General features: G+C 35.1%; 1 long non-coding RNA gene across 1 annotated transcript; it reads right to left on the bottom strand.

The window, feature by feature from the left end:
• Window positions 1-5,395: 5,395 nt before the first annotated feature.
• LOC136283426 (uncharacterized) lies at window positions 5,396-6,834 on the bottom strand. Its single transcript, XR_010718784.1, has 2 exons — window positions 6,705-6,834; window positions 5,396-5,720 (listed from the first exon to the last, which is right to left on the bottom strand). It is a non-coding gene; the product is annotated as an uncharacterized lncRNA (long non-coding RNA).
• Between the last annotated feature and the right edge of the window lie 8,333 nt (window positions 6,835-15,167).

Genomic DNA, 15,167 nt, shown 5'->3' with positions numbered 1-15,167 from the left:
TGTAGACGAATTAGCACATAGATATAGAATATAAGATAGTTTTGCAAACTGTAGGTTCTCTCAGAAAATATTTTTCCTCTCAAAAACATAGTTTAATTCAACCTTACTAAAGTTAGAAAAGCAACAAAGTCCTTCATGAAAACTAAAACCGTTATGTCAATGATATCATGCAACGCACAAAATATCCGCGAGCATATTGTTTAAACCATCAAATAAGGTGTATATACTTCTCTTCTGCTCAAGGCTAGATAACGTAAACGTTGGCACGGTTTATAGTGACCCTTTTTCAGTCATCTAAAAGCCCCTAATTAATGACATTGCCTCTGTCTAAAATTAATAGACACATTTCAAATCAAAATTTGTATTTATATTGGTAGTCGTAGTAAATACAGCTTGGTGCAATTAAAAATCACTCCAGAAGGAAAAGGCGTGATATCTGACAGTTACCTTAGAATCGCGCAATTTGGATAATTTCGAACATCAAACGTGGAACAAATCCTTAATTGCTCGAGCGTTCCAATTTGTCATTTATAGAATGGGAAAATGATTATGCACGCTCGCTCTAGAGCCGTCCGTAGCGCTGCACAGTCTGACGCAATTTTTTAAAATTAAGGTTGTGAAGAATTCTTGTCATTTTATTTTTCATTAGCCAAACGTGATGAAACAAACGGTACAAATTTTTACAAGTTTCCAAGCAGTGTTTCAGTCGTGTTTTATAAAACATCAATGGCATTGTTATATTATTACTAGAATGGAAGGTATTTTAAACACTGTATGTAAAGGTACAAGTAACAATTTTTTCGCGAAGATATTTTGAGAATTTTTATCTATAGTTATTGTGCTATTCTAGTAAAGCATATATTCGCGAGTTTTGTTTTACAGAGACGCTATTTTTGGTGAAGGCTTCAGCTAAATATCTTTCTCTTCGAATTCGTTTGATTGCCTTGGAGCAACCCTGTCGTCTTGAATGTGAGAATTGTTAAGCAAAAACTTAGATTTACCTGCATGTTATATTTTATGCACAAACCTTATCTCTATTAGGACAGCCGAATGGTGCCCCCCATTTACAAATCTGTCCTTCGACCACAGATAGCAGCATGGCTACAAGAGCAGCAGATCGAACGAGGTTCATTTTCAACATCTCCGTGCAAAAGCCTCCTATCCTTTGAATGCTGAGATTTAACATCCACTTTTATACCTCCCACTCAATACAGACATCGTTATTAATCAAACGGGCGACGCTTAATTTATTGTTAAATACTATGAAATACCCCCTGCTAAGAACACTTTCTAGCAACGAGAAACTGTCAATCTAAAAGTTATCTTGATGGAAGGTGCCGGCGAGTAATTCTGAGATACTGATTAAAAATGATCAAATTCTCGAATATTCCAACCATATAGAGCATGGACCTATTTGTTATGAAAACTCTTCTTAAACATTTAATGAACACACCGTTATCAGGAGTAGGAAAATTGTCCTTTTTAGCTTTGATTAATAAGTGTTGTCATTTTATGATTAGAATCTGATTTACAGCTACGCCAACTGATTAGTAAACGAATTAAGACATCACAATCATCAGTTTTAAACTTTGCGATAACTTAGATTGTCAATGATCTTTCATCGAAAGAAAATCCCCGACTTAAAGGCATGATGACACAATTGTCGGATCTTAAGCCAAGCCAGCCACGACGGCGACGGCAACGAGGAAATGAAACAAAGAAAAACAAAACATCTATTGGGCAGAGCAGTAGCTCAGCACGTGCGTTTTGAAACTTTTCACATTTCAGAGCCGTCCTCTGCAAATCAACAACGTGAAAACATCAAAATTTTTGTGTCTATTTGAGTTTCCATTTGGAACTCAACGCCGCTTACATACGTTACGCTGAAGTCGAGTCGTGGCGTCGTAACAGACGGTAATCCAGCCCTTCGAAAAATTCTAGCTAAAAATTCATATTCATTTAAAGCCACTCTTTCCGTGGCGCTGCTGTCCTAAATAGTTCCTATTAACTTTAAATACGAAAATTGTTGAATTTTAACCGCGATCGAGAGAGTGGAGAATTTAAGATTCCTCAATCACACATCTATACCTCTATAATTGTCAAAACGGCTCAAAACTATTTTTCATCGGGGCCTTTCATAATTAAAATCTTGATTATCGTCCATGTCGTTTTGAACATGAAAATCGCAGCATGGGTGCTTTGACTTCCTTTCCCTTTTATAATTTTCGAAAAAGTTAAAAAAAGCTTCAAACTATCAGAGGGCGACGGAGGGTTTATTCGTGATGCCTGATTAAAGCCAAAATTAATATGTGACGCGTGTCCTTTACTGAAAAACGAGCGTGATCCGTATATTTATGAACCAGCGTGAAGCGTGATTTGCCTCCTGAAATGTACGTGACCCGTGATTTTTTTTTTCGTTTAGTGAAAACCTCAAGATTTACCTGAAATCTTGCATACAAGAGGAGAGATTCGAATTTTTGCCTTTAATATATATGACGCGTGATTTTTTCTTTAATTCGTGCGTGAAACGGGATCAGGAAACTACTCCCCTCTAGATCTTTTGTTACGCTCCTATCAATATTGGGTAGGATGCATGGACAGAGATTATGTCTTGCTTTCGATTTGTTTCTTCTCTTAGAACGAAACGCCAAAATGACCCTTATTCGTACGAGAAGAAAAACTTTGATCTGGTTTCTGCTCGCTGTAAGACCTTGTGGAGGTACTTTATTGTGCTGATGTTGTGTCAATTTGCTTTAGTTGTGTGTTGCTAAATTGTTAAAAGGTGCTAAACCTGGTATATGCTTTAAACGAGCGTGGGTTTATAAATAGTCTTCGTTAGTCGCCACTTGTGTGTCAGTAGTATTTACGTAAAACTTGAAGTAGGATGAGGTAGCAAAGAAATAAAAGTAAGCATTTATTGTCTGAATAAAACTTCGAAAGGAATCTAAATATACATACATAGATATATAACTAACTGCAGACAGTACTGTTTCGGCCTTTTGGGCCTCATCAGTGCAGTGCTGATGCTAGGATGGAGGTAAGGCTATATAGCCACCCCAAGTGATCTCACACGTGTGGTATCATCTAAGCCATGCCAGAGTGCTCAAACTAGATAAACTAGTGAGCATGCATAATGCATGCATATATATATATATACACACCCGTTTTCTAAAATTTTGCAATTGGAAAATATACCATATATCTGCGTTTTGTTTTCTCATCAGAAAGAAACACCTTTTGATTAAAAAACGAAAGGTGCATTGAAAAATTTGATTAAAAAACGAAAGGTGTATTAATTTCATATATTTTTTTCAAATTGCAACGTTTTTGAAAACGAGAGTATATATAAAACATAAAAATGGATAAAAAAGGAAAGAGGATTGCAATTTTTGTCAGGTGATATGAGCTCCTAGAAGAAAAATTGGCACATTTATAGACACGATGAACAAAACTTTCTCGTTGTGAAATTTTTCCAAATTTCGATCCTTTTTTCGCTTAAACATACTAAAAAGATGGTAATCTAGCTTTTGTTTTTTTAACAACGGCTTAATTGACAATAGATGACCTGTATAACATAGAAAATTCTACCGATCACATTGCAACGGGAGGCAGGAACTCTGACATTACGGCCAGGTTGCTAAGGCTATCAGCTGCAAGTTAGTTTCAGCGGGACTCACAGCGCGCTTGAAGCACGCGCATCCTAACACCATTACTATAAAATTGGTTTTAATATATTTAAATGTTTATCAAAGTTCTCTTTTAATGGCGTCAGCAAACAGTTTCGAGCCAAATTGTCACTTGTATAGCGTGCAATGAGATCTAATGTCTAAAATTTCTAAATATAATCTTAACGTTTATCCCGACGCTGAAAACAAGCCACGATAAACGAGATGGAAGTTTAATATTTCATAAGATGATACTTTGAAACATCTACGAGTTTATTTAACGCATCAGTGGCCTACTATGCATTTATTTGGTCTGCATGAAAAATCACAATTATCACTTTGCCTAAGCGTAAATTCTGGACGCTTTACAAAAAGGGTTTTGTGCTGTGAAAGCATTTTTTGAAAGGGTATTCATACTGTGGAGATATTTTAAAAGCACGGTCACGGTTCAAAATAACTGGGTTCGAGATACCACGACCGCTCTGTTTGTTTCAAATCCTATCTTTTTTTTGTACCGGTTAACCCGCAAAAAATGAAGTCTGTTTTATAGAAGCAACAGACCACGCTACCTCTCATTATTCTGGTGTAATGTTGGGAAAACACTAGACAGCTTTGAGCATCACTCACCTCCGGCTTGTGATTTATAAACTTCTCGAATGTTCTCCCAACAGCCAGCGAAGTTATTATGCCTATAAACTGATTGATAGAGAGTAGGTCTGTTGCTTAAATATCTCATGGATTTATGTAGTTCTGCTGATTTCAATATCGGTTGATATCTTGCGACTAAAAGAATTACTTTCTCTTTGTAAATGTAGTCTATCAGTTCGATGGTGATAACTGCATTTCTATCTTCGTTTTTTTGAAGTAAACTATTCAAGATAATTGAAGAAATCCTTGTTCGTGTTTTCGAGAGAGATCGTCCATTGAGATCTGTTTGATTTCCAATAAGATAAGGCTTATATCAGTGATGGATTGAAAAGCTATTGCCTAAACCACATCGTTAATTTTTGAAAAAATACCAGCTTTTTCGATGAATTGTTTTGTTGATTGGATTTCTGTGAATTTTGTTACACTGAATATACGGCATGATGCGGAAAGTTGGATTCCGGAACAAAAGCGATGTTTTCCAAATTTTCTCGAAAGTGAAAGTTTTCATAATCAACAAATAAAATGGAGGTTTGGCAATACTGAATTATTGACTCAAAAAACACGGATTTTACCCCCCAAAAAAATCCATTTCAGTATTGGTAAGAGTGAACAAGCCAGACACCAAATTCTTTAACAAATGATCACAACGCTCTTGTAAAGCCTCAACAAACTCATCTATGAAAATATGTGGAACGTTATAAGAGTTTAAAGGAATGGACTTTTTACTTTATAGAGTGAGGAAAAAATTCCCTAATGAAATTGCGGTTAGTGATGTTTTCTCAAAGTAATTAACAAAAAGAAATATAAACACTGAAGTGAATTGTCGAAAAATTTTCTCCTTATTTCTCAAAATTTCGAGGATCAAGCTAAATATGTTTGATTTAAATGCTTTCTTGTTGAGACTAATGACCAAACTTTACTATCACTTGTCCTAATTGAAGAACACTTTATCATAGCCTGGATAAACAAGGACGAAAATCAGGCTCGTGTCTAAAGAATTATTTTCACCATCCAGCTGCGAAGAATGAACAGCTATAAATAGTCCTTCTTCAAGCTTTGGAAATTGTACATAATGACACACCTTTTATTACTGCATCAGATTTTATTCATACCAGTATATTTCATCATATCAACTATCATCTATATTTGCCACCGATTTACAACTCGTATTGAGATTAAATTCTTCTACCATGTCTACTATTAAAATGTCCTGTTATGCTCTCCGGTTTACTGATATAAGCTGTCCAAGTAAGCTTTAATCTCCTCCAATCGGTTTTTTGATTTTTCAGCGTCCATTCCTGTTCGTTTGGCGGTGCTTTCCTCTGAGTCTCCCGAACGACGTGAACCTGGAATTACATCCAGATGTCCTCGGAACTCATTACGATCTAATGAGCGGCCACCGTTCTGCTTAATGATAATAAACAGATGAAAGATTAGTTCTGGAGAAGAAATTAAAAGCGATCATACAATTAGACAATACTGAAAGGTGTAAGTTAGGCCGTTGTTATGACAACATATTCTCGTCCCATGCAAGGCAAGAGTAAGACCATACAGTTCTCATGATGAATCGTTGAATTTATTTCTGGTCTCGAACATCTCCGCAGAATTGAGGTTTCCTGGAGATCGATAAAACTGATTATGAATCTTGAAATCACATGTGCTTCTGAGCTTTAGACAAAACTAGACATTTAGATTACGGTATTTAACAAGAATAATAAAGGTAAAATTTGGTATACAAATTAACTTCATCTTAAGATGACGACCATGAATATTTCATGATATGTTTCCTTTACGTCATTCATGATCTCGCTAAGACCGCAATGCAGGTGTAGATTTCTATACGTAGAAGCTTAGTGAGGATGCAGATCCTCGGGATGCAGTACCTCGGTAAAGATAAGAGCATTTAAGAGTATTTCTTATTTAGCAGTGATTAGAACGATGTATTCAGAACATTTGCGTTATTTTTATTAAACTCATGCTGTTTTTTCTAGTAGGAAAGTACCCTGACTTATACTCGCCCCTTGGGTGTCTTTTGCTGTATCGATATTTACGTAAGATTAGCAAAAAATCAAATCGTCACCGGTGATTTTGAAAAAAAGGTTCAAACAAAAATTTTCACTAAAAACTGATGAAATGATCTTCCCATTAAATACATTGAACAGATTTATTCCGATTTCTTCTGCCCTTTTCTTCATATGATTTACAAAAAAATTTGATTAGAGTTACATTTTTCAACGTGTGGATGATAAATTTACATGACTTAATAGAGGCTGCTGGCATAGAAGACCGTTGCAGTTTTAGTGTTTGTGTCAAAAATGATTTATGTATAGATAAGCGATTGTACTTAGCTCTGTATGGAATCCATATTAACGTGTAACGGGCTAGACCTACCGGATGACAACCAAGTGCGAGGCCGTAAGGAGTACATTTTAGTTTCGAGCCAGCAACGACACACAGAGCGAGAGAGAGAACCACCAAAGACACCAAGGAGTTCATCTTGGACATTCTACCACGAACAGCTTGAAATATGAAAGAGTCGCATCTTTTGCTCTCTCTTTATAACCCCATAGAAGTCATCATAAATTAATTATTAATAATAATTGCCAAACGCGGCTAAATATTTTCTCAGTTTTATGACCCAGCATGGCGTTGTGAGGGCAAGATACGATCCGTAATCGTTCTCTCTCTTAAAAATAGAAGCTTTTAAACGCCGTCGGTCTTTTTAGTAAAGGTTCATAATTATGTTTAATAATTTGCAGGCTTTCAGGAATAATCATCTTGGATATCGGTACGGGTTTTGTATCCTGCATCTTATTCAGGGTGATTTGTTGCACTCAGTTCAATTGTATGGCTACGAGAGACCACAATCACATAACGGGACAAAGTGTTTGGCCACCTACTCAGCGTAATGATTAAAACCTTTTCAAATATTGTCAATATTTCCAGAATGATCACGTAAAAAAGCAAATAATTTTTCCCAAGCGTTTATTTCCTACAATATTTCATTTTCTGAACCGTCCATGTTCAAAAACGTGTTAGATGTATTTTCATATTTTAATACACTCTCCTACGGCCAGCAATATTTTTGTTAGAGACTCACACCAAAACAATCGTTGTTGTTTGTTTTCCAAATTTTTTGCGGTTCAAAATGGGTAATAGTTTTCTTTAATTCCAGAACTCCTGTCGTAAACAAGAATGCCTCAATTGAAATCAATTCCTGAGTCAAAACACTATAAAAATAGATGGACTCGCTCGCAGTAGAGTTAAAAAAAAAAAACATAAATTGTTTGAGAAAAGCTCTCGAAAGCAATTAAGCTTAACTGAGAAGCCTATGATGGCGACATCCATTAAGTAACAAGGTCGATAAGAAAGAGTTTTCAACTTAATCAAGATGCTTTTGTGATTAAAGTAGGAGAAGGAAGGTTGAAATGATTTTTCATCCGCTATAAGTCAGTTATTTTTATCGAAACTGAACACTCTTTTCCATACTTTTAATGATAAACTAGCTATAATATGCAGCACTGTACGAACTAATTAAGAAAGCAAATATTTGTTTTTACCTCCTACGCGTTTCATCTGATAAAAGCAAACACCGTCAAGGAGTTATTAAAAATGGGTAAATGAGCTTGCTTGGCTTAAGTATTTTATACTAAAGCTTATCGTGAATAGCATGCCTGTTTTCGACTGTTACGCATCGTGTATGAAGCAAGAGTAGTGTTGTGTTCTCGTAATTTACTTGTTTATTAATATGTTTGAGGACCATAGATTTTGTACTGAAATAACATCGCAAACTTTACTCGGTATAACCCATTTGTTTCAATATTGTTTCCATTGCCTTTAGCTCCGATTGAAAAGTTATTTTTTTTCCAAGTAACGGTAACAATAGTCTCCTTTGAGTCTTTGTTGAATATCTAACAAAGCCGTGATGTTAAAAGTGAGAATGAACGTGATTACTGTTAATTCTTAAGGCAGAATCTAATATTCCTGCAGCTTAAATTATAATCTGGACCGACTTCTCCACGTTTATGACCCGGTGAGGACAGCCGGATACCATGTAGGCGGGTGCGAGAGGAGGAATCTCAATTCGTGCTCCTCTCGTGTGTGCCTCGCACTTATCTGGCCTAGTTGAAAACGCGAAAAAAGAAAAGAAGAAGAAAAATAGGACGCTTGTTCTGTAGGCTACCATGTTTTCCAAAAGTTGTCTGGAATAAGCCGTAAATATTATCAAAATTAACTGAATGGGACGAAGTATAATTCAGTTTTCTATCTGACAAGTGCAAGCTGACATTTCTTGACAACTCGTTCCCAAGGGTCTCTGTCTCTAAATATATTCATAACCCACACCCCTCTTCCATCCTTACTTGCAAACAGATTTTAAAGGGGAAATAACCTGTCCCCGTCCAAATTCTCACTTTCCTCACGTATCTTCCCTTAAGTTCTATATACTTGTTATCCTTTACCCGCTGAGAAACGCTAATATAGATGGTGTTACTTAAATTGCTCGGTCGATGCGACCCATATCTATCAGGCTGAGACGTAATGAGCTCTTTAAACCTCTTCATGTCTTAAATATGCAGAGCCCCAGATTTAGATTCAACTATTCTCAAGGGAGATACCTAAACTAACGACCATGAATGTTTCTTCGCGGAAATCAGTGCTAACAATTTATGTTTCTACGAGGACTTACTATGGTTTTGTGGACAAATGTCGACATTTCAGAACGAAGTTGACGTAACTAGTTGGATACAAAACAACGTATGGTTGTTTTTAAGTGGGCTGGAGTTGAACTAAATTCTTCATACTAATGGTACCTTAGAAAATGTAAGCACGAACAAAGTTTGCCTATGCGTTTTTGAGATTGTCACCAAGTAAGTTAAACCAGCGAAGAAATGCAAATTGAAATCAAACAAATTCTTTGGAGGGGGGCAATGACGTTTTTTTTGAAGGTCTTAAAAATATCAAATAGTCTTGAATAATGGCCGATTGAAGTTGAACTGAAAATGACGACAAACTTTTGTCTAGTTTATTCATTTCAACCCTTAGTTATATTACAGGCCCTTTAATACTGTCAAAATAATTCCTTTCCCTTATTTCTATTTGTCATTGCATGAGAGCCATTTAATACCTGAGTTTAAGAAGTTCACGAGTTAAGTTGTGTCAACAAAGCAAAACACATTTAATTTACGGTGCTTTCATGAATTTGAAGATGATTGTCGCGTTGGTATCCTGGTTTCGATTTTTCATCAGCCGCATCAACGTATCTTACGACGTCCAAGTTATGACACTTATTAACAACTAAGCGAACAAGTGTTTAAAATCTTCCTTGTATCCATTTTTTCCCCGCGTTCTCTTGAGAAAAATCTTGTTTCCGATCGACTTCCTTGCAGGTTGACCCTTGTCTGATTCACCACGTGTTTTGAAACTTCTGTTACCAGATATTTTTTTGGCATCACTCTGCAATGTAAAGTAAACACGCATTCACTATTTCTTTAAAATTCAATAAAAAATGCATCGGCTGTTTCTGTTTTCTTTTGTAATCTATCATATTCTTTTTGAAGACATTTTGTCATCACAAGTTTAAATTTCGTCAATAAAAGATAGTTTACAACTAGTTATAAAACTTTACTTACCATGGACCCCTTTTACTACGTTACCAACATCAATAAGATATTTTTTAGAATACGATTAACTGAATTGAATTAAGTTTACAGTACAAAATAGAGAATGAACGACACGCAAATAGAAAAAAAGATTGAGCAGAGAAGCTGCTAAACTTTCACATGTATATGAGTTTTCTAGTATTTGTATATTAGAAAACGTTAGGCCGTTTTAGTCCGAAGATTTAAAGTTGCATTTTTTGCATAAGTTTAAAATTTGGATTAAATTCTAGAAGCAGAGAATTCGAAGCTGGTGAAATTAAATATACATATATACATACATTTATATATATATAAACACCCATATATAAACACCCACAAAAACGTTGTTACTTAAAAATTTACATTAAATATATATATTTATCTTTCCTTTCATCGTCGAGAAAAGAAAGGCTATATATATTTGATATATATATTTTCAAATTTGCTTCATTTTTAAAAACTGGTCAACATATATATATATATATATATATGTTGACCAGTTTTTATATATATATATACATACACACACCCATTTTCGAGAACGTTGAAATTAAAAACATGAATTAAATATATGTACGTTTGTTTTCCTTTTGAAAAGGTGTTGACAGAATGAATCATAGGGAAAAAAGAAAAGAACAATAACTGGTGTCAAAATTTCCAAAGTATTTGTTTCATCTTCGCACAATAACAAAAAACGTATTGTTCTTTCGATGTGAAATATACATGCATCGTGCATCACCTTTGTGATGAGTAAAGGAGAGGTGTTTATGTTTAATATATCTTAAAATTGCAACGTTTTTTAAAGTCGACATAAATGAATCTACTAATATTTGAATATATTTTTTTCTATCTTAACCCATCACAGGCCAGAGTCTTAGGCTTTTTCGATCCGATGATTTAAAGTTGCATTTTTCTTGTAAATGTAAATTTAGGAAGAACGTTTTTCAACGTGGCCCAGTGGTAGAGCGTTATTCATAGGTAGTCAGAACGCTCGTGAAAAGACGAGTAAAGATCTTGTTATTTTTCCTTTTTTCGTGCTACGAACCTTCAAAAATTTTTTGCAATGAATTCCTGAGAGCCAGTTGCCATACTCAGTCATTTCTCTTACAGTTTTTTTTCAAAAAAACTCTCTTTAATATAAACGTTGTCATTTGTACCGAGACACCATCACAGAAGTTTCAGTTTTTATTATTTTGATAAATTCGAATTTCTGTTCCCTTAATCATAGCTGGTAAGTGTGTTTGTTTTTCGCTGAAAAGTTGTACAGATTTATATATATATTGCTACCAAGGCATAAATTTGGTTCTCTGGTTATAACAATCGCTCGTGACTATACCCCTTTCCACTTTTTACAACCCAGCGTCAATGTCATATTCTCTCTCTACTTTTTTTAATTAGTTTTTCTTTGGTATTGGCAAGGAGAATTTGTTTAATAAGAAAAAAGCTTCCTAAGTGTGTAGTGATTTCCTCACATTCTGGATTTTGATTCAACAGATTTTGTTAATTCAATTCTTGTTATCAAATACCCTAGTGAATCTACAGAGAGCTTCAACTAAACCGCCAAATGATTTCTGATGCGTTCTAATTTTAGTGGGGCCAATTTGTAAATTTCTTTTTCAACCAGAGTTTTTTAAATTTTTAAGAACATTTTAAACACCAATTTTTCTCCCTGAGCCTCAAGTAATAACGAACTGAATAAATTTTTCGCTGCTGTTAATATGAAAGTTTCTTAACTTCTTTTCACTAATTTATTCGTGTACGCGTAAAATTATTTAGAAAGTGAACGGAAAAAGATGGTTTTGATAAAGAAAACATTTGGACATTCCGATTTGGTCGTTAATGGGCGGAAATTAAAGTCAGTAAGGTGATGGAGATAAATTCAGTGATTTCTTAAAAAAAGGTGATATTACATTGGCTTTTAAATCTCAGAACTTCTTTTAAATTATTTACGTAACAAACCTCCCGCTTGCAGTGAAACACTCCTCCCCATCCAAACGAACATTGGGCGTCGTTGATATGGCAGCTGGTCGCAATAAGCAAGAAGACTATAAAAATCTTATACGGTTCCATTCTAGTCGTTGGGGTGGAACACACAAGTTTAAATGATTTCACATCGTTTGTCCCCCTTTCTTTAAAAACTTACAAGACAAAAGAGAGTCTTGTACTTCGAGCAAACAAAGAATTGCTCTGAGAAAGAAGTGATTTCGACAAACCACAAATCTGAATGTACTTTGTTCAAAACTGTTTAGGGGATTTCTTTTGTGTCTCTAATGACTTGTTTTGGTTATCTATCGTATTGTAAAGTAAATTTGCAGTCTTTTGAATTGTGTTTTTTTATCTTTGAATTGTTGTCATTTTATCATATCATATCTGAGCAAGTTCTATCACGTTTGGGGTCTCTATGATGAGAGACGCAGTCAGTTTGCTTCTGTGCTAAGAGCCCTAGCACAATTAAATGCGAATCTGTAAAGTTACTCGTTGAAATGTTTAAAAAAAAACTGATAAATTACCAGGATTTTGGTTCCGTATATGTTTAAATTTTCTAACACGATCTTTTCGCACTTCTGTGCTATTGATTCCCTTATTGATATATAAAATGTTTTTAATATTTTAAATCTCTTTCATATCTTTTCTATGCCACTCAATCTCTTTGCATGCCGATGTTTCCTTTGATGTCGTGTCAAGTTCTGGTAGAATTATTGATAAATAGTCCGGCAGCTTTTTGAATTAATTTTCATGCTTGTAAACAATGGTTCTAGAACCTTAGAAGCATTACTGTACAAGCTTGTGTGTACTTGACAATGTTTTAGTAACTACAGATGCGCCTTTTGCATTCATTTCTGTCCGTCTCCGTTACCCAAGTTCGAAAACTAGATTCTTTTAAATTTCTTACCAACATATTTTATTTAGAAACAGATTCTAATCTCGTAATGGAAGGTAAAAAGATTTTTTCAAGTCAATTTTAGCTAAGTTACTCTTTTGTGTTCATTTTATTCCCAGGACAAAAAGGTCTTGAAGAGATGCAATTTACTGTGTTTTACAATACCCATGAAATATGTTCAGGTGTTATTCTGTAAATGTATTTAGTTGACCGCAATATTACAAATTCACAAATGCGGAAAAAGTTCTCAATCGAATTTTCACGAAAACAGTTGGACTTGAATATGAAGAACCTTTTAATAAGCCTTCTATAGCTACTATCAAATGAGTTAGAATCTGAAGTGATGCTAATTCCTTATCTGTCTTATCATTTGTCTTATATGTAGTGACTCAACTATTAAGCTGTTTTTTTTAAGTTAACTGCTCAGGATTTCATGTGCTGTAAGAAACGACACGATGCTAACGTTTCTGGTCGTAAACTTCTGTCACATTCCGCTGCCAAACCCACTGTCTGTGAATATGACCTTGGCTATAAACCACTTGGGCAATGTCAAATAACTTTTTTGTCTCTTAGATAGATTAAAAAAAAAACGCACCTATATTGTATTGAGTTGTTTCACCCATCGTCATTAGCAAGTTAAAAAGAGAGGAAATTGTTCTCTGCTTTCTAAAAGGGTCATGATTTATAAAATATGCATTAAGATATCATCTCTCTAGCGAATTCGTGCAGTGACCAGGTGAGGAGTTTCCTCCGCCTATAACATTTATCATTTACACGATGAAATTATAGACCCCCAGAAATAGGAAACCCTGAGTGCAGAATTTTGTAATTTTTTTTTGCATGATCGCTAATTTATACCCCTACAAGTGCATATTGTATGAGTTGTGACGTTGTCCTTTACAAGGGTTTTCACATTTTGATGATGTGTACAATTCTTCTGAGGTGTGACTTGAACTATTTTTGAAGGAGACGGTACACTATGAAAAGCTACCAAAAACCTGACATTTTATCTGCGATAAAAGACACTTGCTTGTCTTGTTTAAGAGAAAAGCCACCAAAACTCGTTACACAGTGATGAGCATCTAATTTCTCACAACAATATCGTCGCTGAATCAAACAGGAAGGTCAGGAGAATTAAGAAAAATATAGCAAACTCAATAAACTCTTTATTGTTAAACAAATTCTCCTTGTCAGTACGTCAGGAAATGTATAGGGAACAGTTTGGAGAACTCACATACTGATGTTAGGGTGACGGAGGGTTACTGGAAATGACTTAGTAAATGAATGTTGGAAGTTCACCAGAAAGAAATTCTTTGAGATTAGTAACAAGAAATAACAACTTTACATAATCGGTCTGAGAAAGACAATAAATGTGTTATCGGTTTACCGGCTAAGAAATATAGAGTGATGCAAAAAGATCGGATACCAACAGCATCGAAAGAGGAGGCCGCGTTAAATCACAGGCAGCCCAAGCTCACGTCTCGAGAAAAAGCCAACGATTAATTCATGAACGCGTCACGCGTAGTGTGAATCGGTGTTAAGTTACGAGAGGAACCGTTGAAAATTTGAACACGATATAAGGAATATTATGGGGAACGAAATATGGTCGATTTACAAAGATAAATATTTCGAAATATAAGTATTTTACACTTGAAATAAATAAAACTAACTCACATCCTGTGTGTCCGTTGTAGTTTCTTGCGATTTCTGCTGTTTTAAGCTTGCTTTACTATCACTGTTATTTATGTCAAAAGACAGGATGTGAATAAGTTCTATTGATTTTATATGTAAAATGTTCATATTTAGAAATATTTATGTAAATGTAAAAAGAATAAAAGATCTATATTTTGGGCAATTTAATGGAGAATATTTGTAATTTTGTGAAGAACTTCAATAATGAACCAATAGAGAAGCCTTCAGTCGACTGTGCTCTGTCCTGTTCTGTTAGAGAGCTGTCTACGTCTCGTGATTCTCCCCATTTCTTGAGTGCTCTAGCCGCTTCCTGCGTGTTTTATAACAGAACAGAGCACAGAACAGAGCACAGAACAGAGCACAGAAAAGAACACAGAACAGAGCACAGAACAGAGCACAGAACAGAACACAGAAAAGAACACAGAACAGAGCACAGAACAGAACACAGAACAGAGCACAGAACAGAACACAGAACAGAGCACAGAAAAGAACACAGAACAGAACACAGAAAAGAACACAGAACAGAGCACAGAAAAGAACACAGAACAGAGCACAGAACAGAGCACAGAACAGAGCACAGAACAGAGCACAGAACAGAGCACAGAACAGAGCACAGTCAAGGCCTCTCTATTTGTTTTATGA

Source organism: Pocillopora verrucosa, chromosome 9 (genome assembly GCF_036669915.1).
Source record: "Pocillopora verrucosa isolate sample1 chromosome 9, ASM3666991v2, whole genome shotgun sequence".
Taxonomy (NCBI): domain Eukaryota; kingdom Metazoa; phylum Cnidaria; class Anthozoa; order Scleractinia; family Pocilloporidae; genus Pocillopora; species Pocillopora verrucosa.
The sequence above is the reverse complement of the archived record's forward strand: the minus strand, read 5'-3'. Positions and strand labels throughout refer to the sequence as shown.